Source organism: Rhinichthys klamathensis, unplaced genomic scaffold, assembly GCF_029890125.1.
Source record: "Rhinichthys klamathensis goyatoka isolate OS25496 unplaced genomic scaffold, OSU_Roscu_1.1 h1tg000064l_1, whole genome shotgun sequence".
Taxonomy (NCBI): Eukaryota; Metazoa; Chordata; class Actinopteri; order Cypriniformes; family Leuciscidae; genus Rhinichthys; species Rhinichthys klamathensis.
In genome coordinates this window covers 5,426,069-5,440,026 of record NW_026606607.1, presented here as the reverse complement: position 1 = coordinate 5,440,026, position 13,958 = coordinate 5,426,069, and the positions used below count along the sequence as shown (strand labels likewise).

General features: G+C 40.5%; 1 protein-coding gene across 1 annotated transcript in view; it reads left to right on the top strand.

Annotated features, from left to right (window-relative positions):
* The window catches only part of pfkpa (phosphofructokinase, platelet a), a 305,449-nt gene that overhangs the window by 160,894 nt on the left and 130,597 nt on the right, over window positions 1-13,958 (top strand). The gene's annotated exons all lie outside the window — the stretch shown is intronic.

Below are 13,958 nucleotides of genomic sequence, written 5' to 3'. Positions count from 1 at the left end.
ATTTTAAAAAGAGTTTCTGAAAATGTCTAGACTTATAGTTACACTGTCTGTCAAACATTGTGTATGCTTGTTGATATTACTTTGTTTGTACATACATTGTACATAAAAAAATGTACATACATACAAATAACACATTTTGTTTGACTTATTTTCCATTTGAGGATAGCCTACATTGGATAATCAAATAAACAAAAGCTCTTTAAACAGAAAGCTCTTAGGTTGCTGTAGTTGCAGATAAAAGAGTGAAATTTGGCTAGTCACATTGCGCATGACTCAGACGTGAAGAACGTGGTCATTCTGGTCAGTTAACAGCCTAGTAAGGACAGCACTGCCCGTTGACTTGTGTCCACTCTTTATATAGCTACTTGTTTGTGGTTTGTCTGGACTAACTGGTGTTTGATGAACCTAATCTGTCTGTTTGGTTACCCGGCCCTAACATAACTTCTTATTTAGTAGGCAAAATATGGCAATGGTTTCAAGTTTAAAAATACTTACTTGAGTCAAATAGTGCTCCAAAAGTACGATATGTACCTTAACTAAACTGTGACTGGTATGACTTCGTGTTCATTCATCAACTGAAATGAAGAGTGGAGCTTATTGCATTGTGGAATGCCGTATTTTGTGCAGTTTTTTTATAATGCACATTTTGGAAATTACAGCAGTATTCTAAGCATACAGTAAACTTGAACTTTACTTAACTTAAACTTAACGCTGCATACTATTTAAGTAATACGAGTAGTATGGTATTCCAAACCGTGGCATGGAATTTGTAGGGATTCATTCACTTTAACCTGGTTTGTATAGTCGCTTTTTACAAAGTGAATCATTGAATTGCAAAACTGAAGGTGTCTTTCAGTGTAAAGCAAATCAAAACTAATAACCATCACACAGATTTTACTCTATAGTATTCTTTAGTGAGATCTCTTGTTTTTCATGCTCAAAATCATAGACACACATGGGTATTTTCCACGTTCAATGAATGGATAATTGATTTGGATGACTGATTTGTCTATCGTTTGTCTTTTTTAACACTAGCGATTCACTACTCTCAATGTAATCACTTAATCCTCTGGAATGGCTTTAAAATTGAGAGATATCGCTTTAATGGCTTGCAGAAGACATGCGGGTAAAGTTAATTTACACGCTGATCTGGCCTCCCAATCCTTTGAGTTCAGTAGAGATGTTACAAACAACATTTCCAGAACAGAGAGCCATTGTCCAGCACCACAGTATAGTCTGGTGCTAACCTCTGGAGAACTGAGTCCCTATTGTAGCTCTCAGCTGGGGCCATATTTGTAACTCGTAGCATCTGATTCAGTCATATGGTGGTGTCTTTGGAGCTGCAGAGCCTGGCTATGATAGTCATTTCAAGGAATTTTTGAGCTGCTTGTCAGAGGGGAAGTGGTGCAACTGTTAATCATTGCCAAAGGTCAGACATTGCGGACAATGGCTTTGTCCAGCCTGCTTTTGAACTGAAAGAGTGCCATTGAGGACAGTCTGTCACTCTGGACCTCAGCGTCTGTCCTTTTAAACCCATTGAAATTGAACTGCGACAATGAGTTGCAGTTTAACAGAGCGTCTTAATGTCATGCTTTACACCGCCCTGTGTTAAGCTGATCTGAACGTTTGTGCTGTCATAACCGAGACCAAACAGAATCTCTGAAGTGAGAGTCATGTGACCCGGTACCCAGTGTGCATTAGAGTGAGTGACAACCTTTGGAGTCTCAATACCCATAGCTATCGACTAATAAACCAAGCGACAACATAGCATCAATGTTGCGCGACAACAAAACAATCCAAAACGGAAAGTTGCCACTTGACGGTCTTGTCATCCCCATTTGTATCACCTGAGCGCATTATCCAGCGGGATGTTTCATTAAGGAAGTGTCCAGAAAATACTCTGCGGTGGGTCCTGGCAGCCTTTATCTCTTTTAGCAAGGTTCTAAACTCTATCATCATTATGCAACCCTCCCCGCACAGTAGCCACAGGAAAGAGCAATTACGCACAGGGTCCATTTTAATACATCAATGTCAGTACAATCAGTAAGTTGTTGCAGGTTGTTCTTTTTCCCTTCTAAGCGATGTGCCGTATAGAAGGCCATTTATCCCGCGAGTACCCATCCCTTGATGCGTGCGAAAACAATTATTGGCCGTTCTTTTCAGGAAAAGTTGATACTGCTCGCACGGGTCAGCGGACAGAGAATGGCCGGAAACTAGTCGCTATGCAAATAGACTGAGACACTAATTAGCCTTAATACAGCGCAGACATGGAACAGGCCAAGCTTTTCCAATTGGATTTGCTGAAGCGAGGAAACGCACACCAATAGCTGTGTTTTATTAAAACTGGACGTGTGCCAAACCTGTTCATTCTTTCCGCAGAGTCCCCAAAGTGACAGCAATACTATCAATGCCTGTTTTGTTCGTGGTTACAAACAAAAGACATTGAGTGTCTGCATTTGTGCTCACCTTGTCCAATGTGCCATATGAAAGCACAAGTATAGGCAGGTAATTTGGTGTTCATAACCCTCGCTGACTTATTTAATGCACTTTGTATGGCGATAGACAATTACCAATTTGAGCGTCCAATAACTTGGCAAACTCGTGAAAAAACCAATTGTAATTCAGCAAATCGCCCCTAAACAATTTATTTTACCAGGTGCATGTAATTGAGATGCATTGCTTTTCATAAGGACATTGAGCAATTGCTCAGGCATTAATAAAATGAAAATAAATTGATTGATTGGGAATCAATGCAGTGACATCAATCTTTGCCGGTAAAAGAGTAGGAGAGAGAGAGACAAAAGGTGAAATCAATATTCTTTCTAATGCACCATGTCATAAATCAGAATTGTCTTACTGTACGCGGTACCTGGCGACGCAAAAGTGATCATTGGCTTCATTAGTCTTTGCACATGGTCTGTCTCTGTTTGCTCAGTCTTGTGGACGCTTCATTGAAATTCAGCCAAGGGTGGCATTAAACGATGTGTGTGTGTCTCTCGTCAGCTTTGTGTGTATTGACGGGCAGAGAAGTTGGCCACGGTGCAGCTGGCACTTGACCTTGCAGAGGGCATCAAAGCCTTTTATTAACAATTCAAATATTTATATTTAGTAATATTTTTTGTCAATATAAAATGAACCAAGATTGTGAATGTTTTTTTATTTGGCCATTGCGTTTCCTAATTAATCCTGTGGCTTCTTGTGTCATGACCTATGAGTATTTAATAGTGTTTCTGATTTAATCCTCATTAATATGCTGTCAGAGCTGAGAGTCGTTTCATTGAGTTTGATTAATAATTGGCTTGCAGCATCATTTAAAAACGTTTTCCACAATTTTCAATGACGCTCATTTTTCTGGTTACACTTTATTTCGAGTGTCCACTTTAGACATTCTACTAACTATAAGTACATTTTCAACTGTGTCAACTAACTCAGTTAAGTATTAGTAGACTGTTAGGGTCCAGGTTAGTAGAATAAGTTGACATGTAGCTGCAAAGCTACTTATAGTCAGTAGAATGTCTGTTGGGAGCATCAAAATAAAGTGTTTGCAGATATTAAAGCAACACCAAGGAACTTTTCCTCTGCGGTCGCCCTACAGGTTGGGAGCGGAATTGTCCATTACCGCTGTCGTGAATAATTTAGCCTACCGCAGCCTACTGTCGCACACGCACGCTCGCTGTTTATCCAGCACCGGCTTTGGAATCAACAACGGCCACAGACAATTTGAGGAAATGGTGGGGGAAGTGACGTATGCCGTAAAGCAGTCGAATTTTGTAGTTCTTTTTGTGCTTCGGTTACTACCCGAAACCTGAAGTTACATAGTGCGAGTAAAAGCAATACAGACCACGTCAGGCTATGGCAGACGTGTCATTTAACCTATTGTAAGTCGATGTACCATCACAAGGGTCTTGGAAATATATTATGAAGGTTGAAAAACTACATAGTGTTACTTTAAGCAGACAGTCCTATCCGATGGCGAGGCTATATAAGGGGCAGGGTGGCACTGGCCCACTCAGATTGACAGCTGGTCCACCCAATCAAATGACACAAAATATTTTTTTTGTGGGAAAGGAGAACAATCACACATACATGACAATAATAATCGTTCAAATATAAAAAAAAAATAGCAGATGTCACTCACAAAACTTTGCAGCATGTACGTGGCCGCTGATCAAGCATGAAAAACAAAATATTTTCTGAACTGATTATATATCACCTAGAAAGCAGACAAAGAGCGGTCCCTATAAAATTGCTAAAAAGCTGTCACTCATCTTAGTTCATAGCGATGATGCAATCTCACAAAGTTCTGTTATAATCAATAAAGCTGCCTGTACGGGGCAGTCGTGGCCTTATGGTTTGAGAGTCAGATTGGTAACCAGAAGGTTGAGGGTTCGATTCTCAATGCCCACAGGAAATGACTGAAGTGCCCTTGGGCAAAGCACCTAACCCCCAATCGCTCCCCCGGCGCCACAGCAAAAATGACTGCCCACTGCTCCGGGTGTGTATGTCCAGTGTTTTCACTGCTCGTAATGTGTGTGCACAAACTTGGATTAAATGCTCTTTTTATGACAAGGCAAAGTTAGTTCTGGTTGTAAAATGTCAGGTGGTGCAACTCCCCAAAAATAAATCATTAATGATATATATATATATATACTGTATATATATATATATACTTTCAGTATGAATCATTTTGCAATGGAATTTTAATTTGCAAGCATATTGTCCTCCTAAATGAAGATTTGCACCTTTTTCCACTTTATCCACTATATTTGAAACCCCATTATAGCAAACAATGCAGCAGTTCTCAGATTCACTTTCTTTTGTTTCTGATATCAGACACTTCCCGCACAAATGTTTGGCACTACAAAATATTGAATTAACTAAGATCTAAAAATAGGGTATCTAAAAATCTTATCCAATGCACTAAAGCAGTATATTGATGGTTCACGTAATTGTAACTCTGGAGGAAGATCTTAAATGTGATGGAAAATCAAAATGGCAGTTGAATGGTCATTGTTTCACATTCTGTGGTTGAGGTTTGTTGTTTTCCCTTGTGATTTGATATGCTAAAGGCTTCTACCATTATTCCACGACAAGGAATGTTAAGTATTTTATGTTTTTTTTTCACTGGAACTCTGTGGGAAAATCGCCTCTCTCCTTTTTTTCAGAAGGGGGGTGGGCGTTTATCTGGTCCAAAGTGTAAACAGAAGCCCAACCCTCTGATTAAAGGCTTGGGTGAATGAATGCATGATGCTTTTAGAGAGTTGGGGAAGTAGACCGTCTATCGGGTTACCTTGACCATTAATGACACGGATAGACCCTGCGATTCAGTCCTGAACTTTTCACAAGCTCAGTGTGAAAGTAGGAGGTGAAAAAGTGCTTTTCCCACACCTAATTTTTAATCGTTGTAACCCAACGTTCTGTTATTTGTACTACGGCCATAAATGATACCTAAAGTATGCTTATACAATTATCACCTGGTGGACTATCAAGCCAACATTAAAATCCCATAACTCTACATTGAGTATAGCCACGCCACGCAAAAAACACTTTTCTTCAGAAAATTAAACAAATATCTATTTTTTCTCCTTATTGCATGAAGAGGATAGCAATTGAGGGGCTTTAAATAGACATGTCCAAAGCATCTCTGACTTGACTCACTGCATGACTTCAGCGTTGTTTTCTGTGCACATTAACAGTGGGTCACCTACTGTCCTACTGATGGGGGCACATAAAAGAAAATCTCTTTTGTCCTCCACTAAAATCTGATACTGAGCCAAGCCTCACAAGGTGGAGTGGCCCGTCAGCCGCCCTCCCCCATCTCCTCTTCCAGTCTGTCCGTCCCATCAGGGACGCTGATCTCTGGCAGTCAGGTCAGTGCCCAGGAGGTCCACGCTCCTCTCTCTGCAACACAATGCGTCTCCCCGTCTTATCTCTTATCTCAGCTCCACATCTAATGTATACCACTGGAGTCTCTGTCACAACTGAGTTTCAGTGTAACAGACCCCACACATGCTTGCTGGTAAATTCAAAACAAAGAGCAGAGAAAAACAACCTTCCCTGAGTCCTTTCCTGAATTATGCAGCAAATCATTTTTTTTTCTTCTTCCTCCTAGGGCTCAGTTGGGTCAGTAGTTCAAATTTGTAGTGCCCTGCCAATATTTTCACTGGTGAAAACTGCTGTATTATTATTTAAAAATATTGTGTGTGCCATTGTGAACATATTTTATACAAAATGTGATAATGGATTTACAAAATATGATAATGTGCTAATTAAAAGTGGCCAACTAATGAGGCCAAAAGAGTGTAGATTATGAGTCTATTAAATCTTTTCTCCCAGACATGTTTCGTCAAGGGTTGTTGGATCTCGCACACACATTCCTGAACTACATTATAATGGGCATGTGTGCAATAATATGGAACATTATTCACAGAAGTGTATACAATTATCCAGCACAAGACAGCATTGTAAGAGACGGGATGGTATTAGTCAGTTAAACAGGTAGCCCTGCCCCTATTATCCAACAGTTCTGTGAATAATGTGCCATATTCCACACATGTTCATTCTAATGTAGTTCAGGAATGTGTGTGCAGAATCCAGCAACCCGTGACGAAGCATGTCTGAGAGAAAAGATTAAACAGACTCATCATCTACAATCAGACTCTTTTTGCCTCATTAGTAGGCCACTTTTTTACAAGCACATTATCACATTTTGTAAATCCATCGCAATAACACACATTCATCTTATCTGTTCAATGTACTGCTCATGTGCATTCACTCAGTTTCGGATGGGTGAAATAGGCAAATTAATAATTCCGTCACCATGGCAACGTGGCTTCCGAATCCACAGAGTGAGGCAGAATTAGGAATAATGACAGGTAACAGAATGAAAATGAGATTTTGGAGCGAGTTGGATTTGTATTAACATGGCCAGTAATTTAACCAATCATGATAAGACATTCAAAAGGGATTTTGAGGCCCTTTGTCATGGTAACAATAGCAACAGTGAGTACACATAGAGCGGTTGAAATAGTGAATACTAAGTAACTAACTCCATGAATGTACTCTCATGGGGCTTTCTAATCAAGGAAAGTTTCTTTTTGATACTTTCGGTATGACTAGCACAGCTTGTCTCGCCCTATTAGGACAGTATGACATTGAATGGTACTTTCCCTTTAAAATAATAAGAATGAAGCTTAGCTCAGGCTGCTTCTTGTTTTAGGCTGGATCTGATACTATCCACACATTTTACAGAAATAGTTTGCCCACTAAAAATAGAATAAATTACAATGAATGAGGACTAAATCTTTAAAGCTTCAAAAAGAACACGAAAGCACAATAAACACATACACCTCCTGTACTATATTCCATGTTTTCAGAAGTCATACAATAGTTTTGTGTGAGAAACAGTCTGAAATTTATGTCCATCTAGGTTAGGGTGACCAGACAGTATATGTGATTTTGCGTGACAATGCGTGACACGTGTGTGAGAAGTAAATTTCATTCCATTATACTATGTAAATATTGATTTACATTAGTTGGAAAGTTTATTTGCCATCACGTTGGATGATAACGTTTTAAATAGTCATTAAGCTTTGTTAATTGTGACCGCATTATACTTCCCATGCAGGTTTGAGTGTTAAAATGTAGCCTATTTACTCCATAGAACCTATATTCAGTCTAAGCAAGGCTAGTAAAAATCACATTTTATACTCAAATAAATTTCCATAAGTAGCGACTTTAGCGAGTTTATTTTCCTTTATTAGACTATGCAAACATTAAATGAGTTTTACCGGATTTAGTGCATCTTGAACCTGTATTTTTTTTTGTTGGATCTGGCAGGTTTGGTGTTCTTGAGGTCCACTGATTCCTTTGCTCCATCCAGTCGTCAACAGCGGGGGAAAAAAACCTCTCTACGAAAGAGCTGGTTGGTTATTTTCCCGCTCTAACTCTAGCTAGATGGCTGTGACAATTGCTTTTTGACCGCCAAATTTTTACATTTTTAGTATTTTTTATATTTTTTAATGTAGTATTGTAATTTCAGGGAAGAAAAAAATAAAACATAATTAAAATGCGGGATGTCTTGCGGAACAAAGCTCACAATTTTGGGACTGTCTCGCATGGTCACCCTAATTTAGGTCCAGTGAGCTGTTAAGCGCTGTGTCTGGATCATTGAGTCAGTGAGTTGAACTCAAAAACCAGATCAGCCTGATTTGTGAACGAAATCATGCAGATCTTTTTTTTTTTGTGAACTGGATCAAACGATTAATTAAAAAGATGAAACTTATTGCACATGACACTTATTAATTCTCTTATCTGCACCCCTTAAAAGTGTTTACTATGTTAGTGTGGTAAAAACGTGGCAAGTTTGGTTTCACCATTCAACCTTTACCCGAGGTCTGTGGTTATCACACAGTCATGATTGTAGGTTTCCTCCAACTGTAAGCATATGTTGACTTGATTTTCTGTTTGTACATTCAAATCAACAAATATGACATCAACCTTTTATGGACTTTAGACTATGATATCATATGTTTGAGCAATGTGTCATCCGCTTTCTCATGCGCTGCTCCCAACTTCCCATCACACTGGTTATGTCATTTTCCCATGAGTAAGGCATTCTCTCATCGGATTGTTTTACCTTGGCCGGGTCAGCACACTCAGAGACGGATCAGAGTTGTTTTGCAAACACCTGTGCGTGTTCCCATTGGCTGGGGATTCAGGCGTGACTGTTGACTCACCTGAGACTGAATGAGCTGCTGGTGTCCATTTAATAGAAACGTGTTTAACAGTGCGTTTTATAAAGGGTTGGCAAAGACATAGCTAGTAAAATAGTATATAGCTTTAGTATAAACTACTGCAAGACTGTGTAAAACTCCAGAAGTAGACTGTATATCATAATTCATTGCTTCCTTTGAAAAAGTCAAACAGAGCAAATGAGGCGTTTCATTCGGATCCCATAATTGTCTTTGCAATTGCAATCTAGTAAAACTGCATTATTTAAAATCATTTTGCCTCACAAAGTATGGCCACAAATGCTACAAGCATCGTAAATGCGCTTGTTGGGTCAAAAGTTTGGCAAGACCATTTAAAATCTCCCCATTCCTCAGTGAAATGCGAGTAGCATTAGCTCTTCTCTCTTCCTCTGTTTCTCTGTGTAAACACCTGAGAATGACTAACCCATATCTCATGACCAGCCTGCAGTGCTGCGAGCCCTGTGTCCTGCATTCTCCAGGAAATGAGGCATGATGCGTGCCATCACCCAGACACAACCCCTCAGGAACCAGGAGCACAGATATAAAACAGACTGTTAGCTTAACACACAGCATAGCTGGGTCACAAGGAAAGGGTCAGCTTTCATATGATTGTAAATTAAATTGGCATCATGTTGTGGATCCATCTCTTTGTTATTTCCTTTGTTTACCCTTCTTGAATATAATATACAAATATTGGTTGCACTTACGCTTGAAATATGAGAATGTGCTCTTATGTAGCTAGGGTGTGCTGTGTGGTTTGTAGTATGCTTCAATGTGTTTGCTTAGGTTTTCTGATTGTTTTTTTTAGGATGGTGGTTCTAGTGGCCAAAAGAGTCCACCTTAAAGTATCTCAGACATCCCAGTTCTCCCGGAAGGTACGGGAATGTCCCGCATATCGATAGCGACTCCCTGACGCCAACAAATTATGTACAATATCCCGTAAATCGAGCGAGAGGGAGTGAAGCCATTTCCAAGTGATTCAATCAGAGGTTGTCAGCAGAGATGCATGCATACATGCATTTTGAATGCGTCTCCTTTGACAACTTCTGTTCGGATTTCATCACACTCTACTATACATCACTTTCGAGTAATACTATACTGACGAGTACTGTTGAATGCACTTGCAAGCGAGCAGGAAAGAAAGCAAATTAAATGGAGAAGGGAGGACAGCTGTGATATTTGGTGTTAAGATTATTTCAAATTAAATTATCTGACTATCTGTTAAGGAGCTACTCTATTGATGTACTAAAATTAAATGAAGCCAAACTTACAGATATTATAGAGAGAGATTGTGAGATTGTGGTTAGGTCTCAGCAGCAGGAGGGATGTAGAGGTCAGTAAGCTGGGCTGAGTTGAGTGGGGGACGGAGGGGGGTGACTCTGGGACGCCAGAGTCACTGTCGAGCCCTCTTGAGGTGTCGTGGGCTAGTCCACGAAACACTGAGGACGGAAGGTGCCCACTTGAAGACCCTAGAGATGTCCCCTACTCGGCTCAATCCAGACGGTTGTCGTGCTGGTCCACTAGGGAGACCACACTGTAGTTGCAGTCGTCGTGTGTGCTGACGCGCCAAGTACACTGCAGCCGTTAACGCCGGACAGAAGGGGAGTCACACCACCATATGGAAAGAAGCGTAAATGGGTGAAGCATAGGCTACTGTTAAGCTACGTCTAGTGTTGCTTATCTTGGCGAAAGCCGAGTACAAATCAGCATGAAGTTTTAACATCTACTCTCGTGTAATGGAAATCATTATTATATTATATTATTATTTAATTTTTGGTTGATGCTACCTCCTTGCAATGCAATGAGTTTTTGCAGGGTGATTATTATCTGGTATTCTGGTCCCTAGTTATGGTTCTGTTCCCTGTGGATGTTTATGAGCTTTATTGCTATTTTATTATCCACAAAACCAAAATATGTCCATATGTCCAATCACATGTCAGTAACACAAATGGTATGTGATGACCCTAACCCTAACCTAAGTTATGGAACACCCTAACCCTAAGTGCAAATAGCGAAAGATGCTATTTACACTATCTGAACATAGCAGTATTTTCTTAGTAATATGCTATTTACACTAAATATGGGTATTGCCATAGCAAGTACCAGTTATGATAGCAGTTTTCAAACATACTAAAACGTAGCAATTTAAAACATAAAACAACTGACAATAAGGATAGTCCTCCTAGATACATAACTATAATAAATTGTACTCATTGTGCATTTAGTGTGTTTTGTTTTTCAGCCTCAAGTAACATTGAAGAAGCCAAAAGTAAGCTTACATCCAAGGGAGGAAAAAATTCTCTATTTTGATGTGACACATCATAGGGGTCACATGTAAGTTTACAATAAATAAATCTTGACGGCTAGTTGACCGACATTGAGCGCAAAAACTATTTTCATTCTGGATACACTTTACCAGTCCTCATCGCTCATGGTACTGACAGCTTACTGTGACAGAGCTCTAGCTATGATGAGTGGCAGACAGGAGACTGCTGGAGACTATCGCCTATGCCCTAGAGAGCTGCCAGACACGGCATCCTATCAAGCAGGCCGGAAGGAAGCCGAGTGTGTCAACACAGCACCGCACACCTCACTCATCCAAGCGCTAATGGATGAAGACGCCGCAGCTGTCCTCAGAGAGGGAAAAAGAGGAAAACACATAGCGAACATTAAACTCCGTTTCCCAGCAGGCCTAGTTTTTCTGCTCAAAAACAACAAGGAGAAAAACAACACAAATCATTTCTGACAGACAGGTGCCCAGGTGAGTTCTAATAGGAATCAACCACTCGTTGTTAACCTCTACAGTCACCTGAAATGACTTTGTGGTTCAGAAAACATCTGAAGGGTTTTAGGCTAGTGTTCCGGCTGAAGAGATGACATGGTTTCCTCAAAGTAGGTAGGTGATTCTGGGGAGATTCCATGTAGAACTTGTACAACTACTTGTCGGATGTAGCTGACAAGCATTACAGATGTGACATCTGACAATTTGACCATTCTATCACTTTGCTGAAGATGTCATTGCTTTACTGTGCTAGCAATACTTTTAAACTTCAGATGGACTACTGAAAGGGAAGGATGAAGAATTCAATAATCAGAGTGAACAGCAAATCAAGCTTAACCCATAAGAACCAGGATGGAATTTTCTGACAAAGACTTGACGGAGTACTTGCTTTGGTATGGTTTCCCTTGTGTGACTTAATTAGCGGCCCAGGCCAAGCTCAATGAAGCAGCTCTCTGGGACTTTCTGAGTGGAGGTGCGAAAATCTGGGTCAGTGGGGCTGGGAGAACGTTGAGGTTTTCATGCCAGGGGTCTGAGCTTCCTCTCGCACTATCAGCCAGTGACACGATAAGCCAGGGACAAACCTTGGCCCTGGTTTCTGCAGCTGGCCAGCTCAGTTAGCATTCCCATCAATTCCCTCTAATCCTGGAATTTAACTCTGTCCCTTGCCCTACCAAACCATAGACCAGACACATTCCTCTGCTGGCACACCAGGGCACTATATTTGAACAGAGAGCAACTCCCACTATGGCCTAGCAACGACTTGCACTCTTGCATCGGCACAAGCAAAGTCCTTCCCTACTGATGAGGCCAATGCAAAGGAATGGTGCTAATTACATGCCATCACTTGTTCTTTTTCGGGCCACCTCTTGTTCACTCTGTCGATCCACCATTCACAGTTTATCTTTACACTTTTAGTCTTCCATGTAAGCTTGGGATCGCTTACATTAACTGCCCCCTGCTTCAATTATGCTGCAAGCTGTCCTCAGAAAACCTCATCGCATGTACCACAGGTTACAACCTGAAAGAAATCCATCACCTGCTGATCCCATAAGTTTAGGCAGCAAGGGCCATTTCTGACAAGGCAGTTATTAGTGGCACAGTAGACCGAAGGTAATTAACCACAATACAGCTTCGCAACATTCGTTCCGAATGGTTCCTCATCACCGGAGAAGCCATTTTCTCTCATTCCCAAGGTCAGATGGATGAGATGGCCCACCGTGCCACTGGAACCTGACAACAGGGTGCAGCAATTACCGCTGTCCTTGATATTTAATGGGGAATGAGTGCAGTAACCTTTAGTGTTTGCTTGTGAGACCCCCCTTCTCACCCACTTTCCCCTCCTCTGGCTCTCTCTCCTCCGTGGGGCGGTCAGAAAACAGAAGGATCACTTTGGAAAGACATGTGAAGTGTGTTTGCGTGCCAGGCGGAGCCGTGGGAGCAAGGGAGTGTGTATGCACACACACATACGCTCACAGATTCTGCCAAATGGATGCATGTCAATGCTTTTCGGGTTGACAAGGGACTTACTTGTGGGCCAGAGGGTAGACAGAAGTGCAAAAGTAAAAATAGTCACTCCCCTCTGCTAACTCTGCACTAGTGGTACAAAGATTTGACACATTTTACATCAAATTGTGAAATATCTAAGGCTTTAATGGTAAGTTCGGTGTATATTGCTGGGTAATTGTACTAGAGACTTGATTTGAGTCAAAGTTCCATAGTGTTACTATGGTCTTGTAATACGATGGTATTCTTTAAGTGCCTTGCCTTTTAAATACAGGGGCATATTTTAAACCTTATCAGATCATGAATATTAATTAGGTGATGTAACATGATGTAACAGCAGTAGACCTAACTATTTGGCTGAGGGGCAGGTAAGTGGACGCTGGATATAATTGGATTACTACTTATCACTTGCACATTTGTTCAGTCCACTCTTAGTGCAACCGGTCTCTTGCTTGGGTTTTAAAGCCGTAATTTTACGCGGTTGGGTACTATTTGTTATTTACGTTCCAGCCGAGCAAAACAAAACCTCTTAAAATATGTTTACTCTTACAAATATAAAGGAGTGTTATAATCTACCACTATATACAGAGTACAACTGTCACAGATTTTGTAAGGGTAGTTTTGTTTCTTCATTAATCATTAATGTTGACTATGACATTGTCAGCTAATTCTGTCTGATACGCACATATGCATACAATATAATACACTTTGTATTTTTGACGCTGATTATAACACAGCTAATTAACGTTCATGAACCCAATCAGAATAAATTGTGTTGCACACTGCCAGTGTTTAGGCAATGTAACGACAATGAAAAATGACAATTTACTCAGTCCCTAGGTGAAGGAGAAAAAACTCCACAACATCTTCAATCTACTGTACATACCTTCAGAGTTAAAACTGACAGACAAATGCTTTCA